The sequence below is a fragment of the Onychomys torridus genome, chromosome 18 (genome assembly GCF_903995425.1).
Source record: "Onychomys torridus chromosome 18, mOncTor1.1, whole genome shotgun sequence".
Taxonomy (NCBI): Eukaryota; Metazoa; Chordata; class Mammalia; order Rodentia; family Cricetidae; genus Onychomys; species Onychomys torridus.
The window spans coordinates 22,578,333-22,588,709 of NC_050460.1; the positions used below are offsets into that span (position 1 = coordinate 22,578,333).

At 37.9% G+C, this 10,377-nt stretch overlaps 1 pseudogene; it reads right to left on the reverse strand.

The window, feature by feature from the left end:
- Positions 1–1,357: 1,357 nt before the first annotated feature.
- Positions 1,358–7,778, reverse strand: LOC118569865 (annotated as a pseudogene).
- Between the last annotated feature and the right edge of the window lie 2,599 nt (positions 7,779–10,377).

The following is a 10,377-nucleotide window of genomic DNA, read 5'->3' on the forward strand; positions in this document are numbered from 1 at the left end:
TGCAATTTGGTGAAGCCACTCTGGAAATCATTATAAATATCCTCCCCAATCTGAAAATGAATCTACCATATGACCTAGCTGTAACATTTTTTGGCACTTGCCCAGAGGACTTCACATTCTACTCTACAGATAATTGCACAGCTGTCTTCACATCTACTATATTCATAATAGCTCTGAAATGGTAACAACCTAAGTGTCCAAACAGATGAATGGATAATGAAAATATGGTACATATATAAAGTGGCATACTATTTAACTACCAAAAATGAAATCAAGAAATGCACTCCCATATATTTCTGGACATAGAATAGTAAAAGGTAAAAGCTAGACAGAGAAAAAACAAGCACTATGTGTCCTTTCCTATCTGTGGTTCCTAACTCGAAACCTTTAGATGTGAACATACAACATGAAGTAACCACAGAACCAGAAAAGTATAAATGGACCATGGAGGAGGCACTTGATGGCACAGTAAGGGTGAAATGAAACAGAAAACAGAAGAAAAAGAAAAAAGAGGGTCTGCATCTGGGAGAGGGTAGGAGGATAAGGGGCAAATAACATCAAGGTTATTTGATAAAGCAACATGGAGTCATAATATTTTATATTTACCTGAAAAGATACACAATATATATAACTATATGCATACATAATATATATATATATATAATTTATATCAATATATTTACATAATAAAATATATGTATATGTGAAGTAATATCATGGGCCCATATGTATTGTATTAATACTCCTTTATTTTTTTGGTAGAAATGTGCTGTTTTATTACAAGGAGTCTCACAATATGAAAATATCTCAAAAAGGAAGCTAGACAACCTCCAACTGCAGAATTGTGGGAATACATGGCAACATGAGTTTTTCTGCTTGCCTGAGACTAGTTAGAAGCTATAAACTGAAACAATCTAAAAATGACTATTACCTAAGCCTGAAACTAAGCGGTCTTGGAAGGCCCAGGCATCCCTTGTAGAATGCCTAATAAGGACATCTTAACAGAGGTCATAAGCAGGCACTTGTCAGTTTGGGAGTTTGTCTTATGGTTGTTTTCTTTCCTCACAGGCCTTACAGTGTTCAAAACTAAGACCTAGGCCTCCATAGACAAAGCAGCTTTGGGAAGAGGTCCCCAGCACCACTGCTTGGGCTTTGGTCTCTGGTTTCTTTCTATCCCCTGGGGACATTATATTTAGTATATGTTATGTAAATACACAGAGGAATAGCAAATATAAAATATGAAAGAATGGGGAGAAGTGAGGAATTTGGAGAGGCCCCAAGTCTTGGTCTTGATCTTGATCACGTCAATTGGACCTTTTCGAACCCTTTAACTTCTGCCTGCTCATCCTTTACATTTCTACTCTTCTGTGGCTTCTTTTTCCTCGTCTGGATCGCTGTCATTTTTATCCTCTGATTTGACTCTTTTGGCTTTTTTGAAATTAGTAGAAGTTTTCTCCTTCCTCATCTGAATCGGATTGGAGACTTCTCCCTCACTTGGAATTCATTTGTCAGAGGAGCAGAGAGAGATGCTTTTAATCTGGTCTTCTGTGTTTTCATCACTACACTCCTCTGGAATGACATTTCGATCCCATGTACATGGGACAGCATTCTCAAATTCTCAAAGAGCCACTTCTTGATCTTTTCTAGATATTCGTTAGTGTTCTGATTAGTCATAGTGGAAGGATTTATGTGAAGCTTGAAAGCTGGTCCAAAGCATTCAAAGTAGTCATTGTAAAGTAGCTCATTAGGGATCTCTGTGTTCAGGGCAACAGATGTTTCATAAATCCAGCACCAAAAGAGATTACAGGTGGTATATCCACCTCCTCCTTAGTATTGGCAAGTTGAAACTCATGATAAACACCACACACTTGGCATGTCCCTTGATGGTCAGGTTGAAGGAAACTAACCAGTCCTCTGACTGGAACTTTAAGCCAAACTTTATGACCACTGAACTAGTCTGGAACATCTCCATTACTTCAGATATGATGGGTTTGAAAATGGCTTCACAGGACTCATCCATCATATATTCTATCTCAGAGAAGTTAGTTAACAGCATGTCATTTGACTTTTCCAGCCCCAATATCATGTAGTTCCCCAATTCCTAGGAAGGGCTCTCCATATTTATGAATGGACACAGTCATGACCCAGTCTGTGATATAGAATGCCTCTTCCATACCAATGACATGGTGAATATCAGTGTCAATATAGAGCACCCTCTGGTGACATTTTAGCAGTTCTAGGATGACTAAGAAGACATCATTGATGTAGTAGAAGCTGACGCTTCAGACTTCTTCCCATGCGGCAGGCCCCCAGTCCATTCCACAACAATGTCCATCTGTGTCTTAAGTTTCACAGCATTTGCCATAGCGACACCAGTACACACTTGACAGAACTCAAACAAGCCATCAAATACTGGCAGTCCTCACAAACATTGAATCATCGCATCTGCTTGCTGTACTCAGATATGTTATCTAGGCAAATGGAACACAAGAATTGAATGTAGTCATCATTGTGGTAGTTGGTCATCTCCTCAGTATTAGCTTTGTGAGGATGACAGTTTTCCATTTTTCAGCACAGGCCATAATTGAGCAGAAAATTGTAAATCATGCAGATTTGGTGAGGCTTCATTCAGTGGCCTTGTCCATAATAGAAGTTCCCAACATCTCTGTTCTAGTAGTAACTGACTTTCTTCTTGATGCCTGGGAAATTGTGCCTACTTGCTTGGCACCTGTCCCTCCACTCCGTCAGTCTATGTGTTATATTATACTCTTTTCACTATCCCACATTACTTATATTTCCTCTTCCCAATTCATAGATTTATATTTTACTTTTTTGTTCTACACGTCCATTAACTTGAAAAGAATATATAGAATATGCTTTTGTGAGTCTCACTTATGAGGCAGGAGCTCAGTGAGTAACCAAGGCTGATATCTAAGTTTGTCCTCCTGCCTCCAACTCCTTAGTGCTGTGGTGATTACAAACATCTTTTGTCCTTATCTCTATTTAAGTGTGTGTGTGTGCATGTGTGTGTGTGTGTGTGTGTGTGCCAGCAGAAATTAAAGTGACAAGTTAAAAAATTTTTTTGAAAACAGACCTATAAACAGTATCAATTTATATGTTGCCTATTGAAATTTATCATTCTACAGTCTCTGCTTTAATATATTAAATATATACATTCATCATTTTGTATCTAAAATACCAGATTCTTTATTTCAGCTCATTTTGCATATTGCTGTTACCTAAACAGTATTGCAATGTCTCAATATATAATACATTCATATTCATATATTTAATTCACCAGACTAATGTCAACGAGGTTAAACACTTCTCCACAGGTGAAAATATTACTAAGTGGCAAAGCGTGACCTTGAACCCATGCATTCATATTTCAAACACTGTGTATTTTCCAATATTTCAAACCTCCTGGTTATGAAGTCAATTGAATTTAACCTTCAATTTAGAAGTAATTAAAGTTAGTAATTCTTAGGGATTCTGAGCACTCTAAGTATTCTAAATTGTTTGTGGGAGTTAGGTTAAGTGGGTAGAAATGATGATTCACATAAAATATTCTTTTTTAATGAATCATTTCATTACACTTTAAGAGCTTATGAATCAATGAAAATGTTGACACTAATATACATATTAAAGTCAGCTTGTCCATAGCTTGTGTTCTAGGGAACTGTCTGACTCAGATGCCCACAGGTCCAAGGATTTAAATATTTTAATTAATTTAACTTGTATTCTTATTTTAAATAAAATTATTTTAATGCTCTATAATTTTAATTGTTCAGTTTTACAATGCATTTTTATTTTTGTTATTTAATTCATCTAGAATAATATTTTATTTTTAATAATAATATTTAATATTTTATAATATTTAATAATATAATATTGTTCATGTAGAAATAATTATTTCATGTTTTTAAAAAATAGATTTCTAAAAATAAATATGAAGAAAAGTAAAAATTATATGTTTAGAAACAGTAAACTCATAATTTTTCAGACTTCATTCTATTAATTAATTATGCTCAGAGAATATTAAATATGACATGTTAAAATAACTTACATAATATTAAAGTTTCTTAAAACATTTTCTTCTAAGTTACATCATGAAATATCTTGGAAAATTATCTTAATTTGGTGTTAAACACATGCCTGAAATTTTAATTTTCTTAATGACAGGAAACCATAAGTCCATTTTAGAGAAACTGGACAGAGATACACACCCACTTAAGTAATGCTTTGTTTATATTAATAAATGACAGCTTCATCTACAAAAAAGATAAATGGATACATATTTATACAAGAGAAATTTTATTGACCTGTTTTGAAGTATTTTATATTTTTCTGAATGAATTAATGTTTTCATTCTCATAATATCCTGAAATTATCATTCTTTGAAGAACTTAGTAATCCTCAAGTTGTAGCAGACATGGATCCACAACTGAAGGACATATAGATGAATCAAAAAGTCCAAGCTTCGTGTAACTCAAATCCAGCAAATAAAATAGTTTATAAAAGTGTAATTAAAATTGATCACTGTTAGGTAGGTGCAATTTACAGTCTACTTCATGAAAAGGGGGGAAAGAATAATTAATATTCAACTAAAATGTGATGGTAAAGAAGAGCTCAATAGTGAATAAAAATAAAGTGAAGAGTTTTCCTTTCAATGAAAACAGAAGTGTAACATGGATAGGTAATCTATCAATTATAAAAATTCTATTATTAATTTAATTCAAATCACATTTTGGAAAAGTTAATAAAGTTTACAAGTGTTGTAAAAACTATTTTGTAGCTATAAATGATATAAATTCTTTTATTTGGGGGGGGCTTGATCAGAAGGACTTGGGCCCCCCATGAGCGGTGCCAGGGATTGAGTCTTCTGTATGCCACATTTCCCAAGATAAAGACTCTTTTTAAAAGAAGAAATGGTCCTAATATGCTTTATACAGATAGATATGGAGAGATGCCTCAAGCTGCTAGAAATACTTGCAGCTTGGGCACAAGTTTGTTCTCAGCACCCACATCAGGCAGCTTATGAACATTTAACTCTAGCTACATGGTATTAGAAAACTGTTTCTTGCCTGTGAAGCCACCCCCATATGCCATAAGCAGACATATGCACACACACACACACACACTCACACACACACTCACACACACACACATGTGTAGTGGATAGGCATCCCAGCATTGGCCTGGAAGTTTCAACCCCCACTGAGGCTTCGGTAATGGTCACACCCACAAGGCGGGGCAGAGGAGGAAGCGGAAGACGAAGGATCGGGAAGGACTCACTCTCTTGGTTCCGGGACGCGGGACGCGAGAGGTGGACCGAGCAGAGTTCTCGAGTGAACGCCTCCGGACTACCCTATACCTTTGCCAGACTCTGCGACCTACCCCTTCATTTGTAAGTTACCCCACAAAATAAACTTCCCTTTTAACTACGTGGAGTGGCCTTAATAATTTCACCAATACACATGCATATATATGTGTATTTTATATTTTGTGTTTATGTATATATATAATGTTTGTGTGTGTGTTCTTTATATACAAATATGTAATATACATACATAATCTTTCTAAAAGCAAAACAAAATGAAAAAAATGAAGTTTGGAAATATGGTGAGAAAAAATAGAAAATCTGGGCAGGGCAGTGGTGGCACACGCCTTTAATCCCAGCACTTGGGAGGCAGAGCCAAGTGGTTCTCTGTGGGTTTGAGGCCAGCCTGGCTCCAAAGGACAGCCTCCAAAGCTACACAGAGAAACCCTGTCTCAAAAAAAAAAAGAAAGAAAGAAAGATAGACAGAAAGAAAAAGAAAAAGAAAATCTGTTGAAATGTAGAATCAAGGATTATTGGATTATTTAATAATCAAATTCAATAAATCTAGCTAATAAATGGTTGTGATCAGTGGACACCATATTAACCAATGTTGCTTCTAGCGTTCTTAGCTTAATAGACCTTGAAAAATTACATCTATCTATCACAAGGTATTAGGAAGAAAATATTCTCAGGGAGAATATGTTTGTTGCAGATTATTTCATTTAGAATCCTGTTTAGTACACCTCAATGTATGGCTACAGAAAAGTTAGAATTAAGTACCAAATTTGGAAGGAGATGAGAAAGATATGCATATTTTAGGGGACTGCCCTATATTGTAATGGGAATCACCAGAGCAGGATTGTTTATAACAGGAAAAGATCCTTAAGGCTCTAACCACAGGGCAAACATGGTTTTAGATGTTCTGGGGCCATATGTTAGGAGACTGTGGAGATCAATTAAGAAAGTATCAAATCCTACTTAATTTCTAAATTAAGGAGAAAAGCAGCAAAATGAAGATTTTAAAGCATCCATGAAAAATAATTAAGGAGTCTGATTCCAGGCTAAGAGTTAATGTAGAAAGTATTAGGTCTATCACAGGTGATGTGAGGGCTACACTTACATGGCACATTTCTGAGTAAACTCTACCACCAAGCAGATATCTGCACAGCGAGTTGGGTAGGATCTGTAAGAGTGTTGTGACTAGGACCACTGCTCCTTTTGTCTAGAATCCACCTGAGAGTAGACTGTTCTCTTGCTCATGACCCAAGTTTGAAACTTTTCCTGAGTGTGTCTTATGTGGACACCATGTATACAACCAATGTGGGGGGCACACTAAAACTTGGTGTCTGGAGAATTTGTTCTTACTCTGCTGTTTTCCCTACAGTGCTGTAGATGTACGGAGTGGGAGGAGTTTTTCCTTCAAGGGAACAATTGGGGGCAGATGGTCTTTACAATTTATTGCAGTTTCAGATATACATGGTGCTCCCCTAGCAGGAAATGGCATGTTGAAGGTAACAATATTTTCTGCCTGGGGTCTGGCTTCCACTATGGTAGTTAATAAGTTTTTAAATGGTGCTGTGATTTTGCCTTGAAGTTTCAATCAATCGTCTTAGAAATTGGGAAGCTGCTACTCTTCAGCTCAGCTCCGTGAGAAGCGCATGAGAGCCTAGGGTTGAAGTAGCTGTAGGATTCTCAAAACTTGGCAGACTTGATGTTTCCTGATCCCAAGGCTGTGTCTTTGGAAGAATTCCCTTGAGGAATATACACCCTAAACCTACAATGTCACTGAGGGAGAAGTTCAAACCCAACACAACCCAACAGCTTCTCTTACTGCCACCTTTTGTTAGCTGAAAATATTGTTTCGAGAAAATTTTACATCATTTGAAACAATTTTGAACTAGATCTTTTTGTTTCATTTGTCCTTACAAGAGAATCATAGACTTAATTATGCATATAACTTAAACTAAACAAATATTACATGCTGGCCCTCTTGGTTTCTTTTGATCTTGCATGCTGGATTGCAGACCAAGTCAAGAGTTTTCCAGAGAACCATGTTGGACTGCACCTCACCTCTCCCAGATCCTGTAACTGACCCCTTGAAATAAATCTCCTTTTAACTACCAGATAAATTAATTGGAGTTGCCTTGTTAATTCTCTGATTTATCTGTCGTCCACATGGGGCAAACTCCAAACATCTGGGTGGCCTCCACCCTCAGCCTCCTCTGTTGCTGCTATAGCACACTTACCACACTTCCCTGTCTCTTTTCTTCCCTGTCACTTATAAAATTCCCACCCCTCCTGGGGACCTAGTGCTTACTGGTTCAGCCCATAACCACTGGGTCCTGCTCCTTCCTTTCCTTCTTCCTCCCCAGCTCACAGAGCACGAGCACCCACCTGCTGTATATTGGAATCCTTGCTGCATGGGCTCCAAGGAGCACCTCTGCTTGTCTGGTTCCATTATTGATGCAAGGGAGCAGTTGAGTCCAGTCCCAAGGCCAGCTTAGCCCCTAAACCTGTGAGAGCTGCCAGGAGTTGTAGCTGCTTAGGCTGTGCTGGCTCCTGCCTGAGCCCATGGCTTGCACTATACCTCTATGAAGCCCTCAGAGGCAGCCCAGTTAGAATGGATAAAGAGGTGAGGTCTACCACTGCCCAGCTGGCTCCCCAAGGGCACTGCCCTCACAGCTGCTCACAGGCACTGAAAGGGGCTCTTGGTCACTGCGGCCAGCTGTCATCCTTGCCACCTGGAGCTCTCCATGTCCTGAGTTCAGGTTACTCAACCCCACACATTGGCCTCTTGCTTGAGGGAAGGGCGCTGAGGGTTGAAGGAGGCCCTGAAGCTCGGGGGAAACGTGGGAAGATCTGCTACACTGCTGCCATCTCTCCTCCACACAGGCACTTGGGACATTCTGCTCCTGCCTGCAGATGCTGCCAGCCAAAGTCCTCAGTGGGACCTGCTTTAGCCAAAAAGCACTACTACACCCAAAAAACCATCTCAAGGATGGTAATACAAGCAAGCCCGTGTTTTATTTCAGGCAAAAGTACTTACAATTATACACCTTGAAAGTGATTTAAAAATTTTGAATATTTCTCATAATATGGCAGAAAATATAACTTCACAAGAATATAGAAACTTTTTTGCATGTATGATGAATGGCATTTTATTGGAAATATATGACCTTCCTGAGGTGTAACTGGCATGCACCATTTTGGTATTTACCATAATAATTCACACAGCATTCAAAAACTGGCTTAATAAAAAAAAAACAAAGATTGGTCATTAGTGGGACTGGTACAGACTTTACAAGATAGCAAGGAAGACTTACATAAAAACATTGTTTCTCTGGAATTTGCTAACTAGGATTTACAATGTAGTAATAAAGACTTACATAACAAGGTCCTTAGTTTGGAACTGGGTAACTTATTACAAGAACTTCAGTCCATTAATAATAAATATATAACCTGATTTGATTTTATTGATAATAAATATGAATACTTAATGGGTAGAACAATAACTCTCCAGGGTGAAGTTGTTGCTTCTCAGACTCTTTATAAGGAAGAAAGAATATTATTAACTGATAAATAAGTTCTATGGAATCATGTGTTTCAGAAGAACATAAATGGTTGCATGATTCCATGAGAAGTCTGGAATCCCTTGCAACAGAGGAAGTTCACTCACTGGGACAGACCCTAGGTGCTCGTTTGCAAGGCCTGGTAGAAACTCTCAGTAAATGTGATAAGGGACCTAATAACCAGAAGGGCAAGACCATACAGGTTGTAACATCTCCAGATGACTCTCATATACTGGCATATCCTTTCAACATCCATGAGAGGCCAGCAGATGATAGATGCCCTGAGCCAATGTGCAATATATATTACAACCAATTTCAATGAGAGATTTTTTTAAACATATGAAGGAAGTGGTGGTAGTCACATATGGCATACACTCAACATTTTTAAGACAGATGTTAAATTCATGGCCTCCCTCAAAAAGAATCATATAAGATGAATGGAATCAGTTAATTTCAGCTATTCTGGAATATAGTCAGCTGTGGTGATATTTTATTTGTGCTGAAATATGGTGATATTTTATTTGCATGTTAATAAATAAAGTTTGCCTGGAGATCAGAGGACATAGCCAGCCATTTTTAAGTAAACATAGAAGTCAGGCAGTGTTAGCACATGCCCTTAACCTGATCACATGGCAGGCAGGGTCTCTGTGTGTTCAAGGACACACTAGGGAACAGCCAAGGGTAGTGACACATGCTTTTAATTCCAGTACCAACCACAGAGACTTGGAGGTCTGTACAGACAGACAGTGACAAGGAAGTGAGGTAGCTGGACTAAGAGCCAATGAGAAGGCAGAACAGCAAGGCAATAAAAGCCTGAGTAGAAAGGAAATAGCTCTTTTGGGAAGCTACAGCAGCATGGTGAGTTAAGGCTATCTGGCAGCTCTCACTATTTCCTTGATCTCTAAGGCTTTCACCCCTATGTTTGGCTCTGTGTATCTTATTTAATAAGAGAATTTAGAAATTCATCTACAGCCAGCAGTTGCAATGGAAAAGCTGGTTGAAAGAGAAGGCTAGGAACCTGGAACAACAGAGTAAGATCAGAAGCTTTGAGATCTCCCAAGATCAAATTCTTGGTGAGGAATGTTTCACCGATAGGAACGTATAAACCACTTATGATGAGCATACAATATCCCTAGCCATACAGTAGCTCTAAAGGCTTGGGGAAAAAATTCCAGAGCCAAGAAAACTAACTGAGATGTACACCAAGATATTCCAGGGACTACATGAACATTTCACTGATTTTTTTTACAAAGGCTGACAACAGCTATAACAAAAGCTGTGCTAGATAAAGACTTTAGACAAACATTAACTGAGTCCATGATATTTAGCAAAGCTAATATAGAATGCAAAAGAATACTTATGTCATTAAAGGTCAGATCAGCTCCTTTGGAATAATAGATTCAGTAAAATAAAAGTGTTGAGTCTCTTAACTATAGTAATGAGGCTTGAAAAGGAGAGGCAATTCTCAGAGGTGGAAGAAAGCCCTGG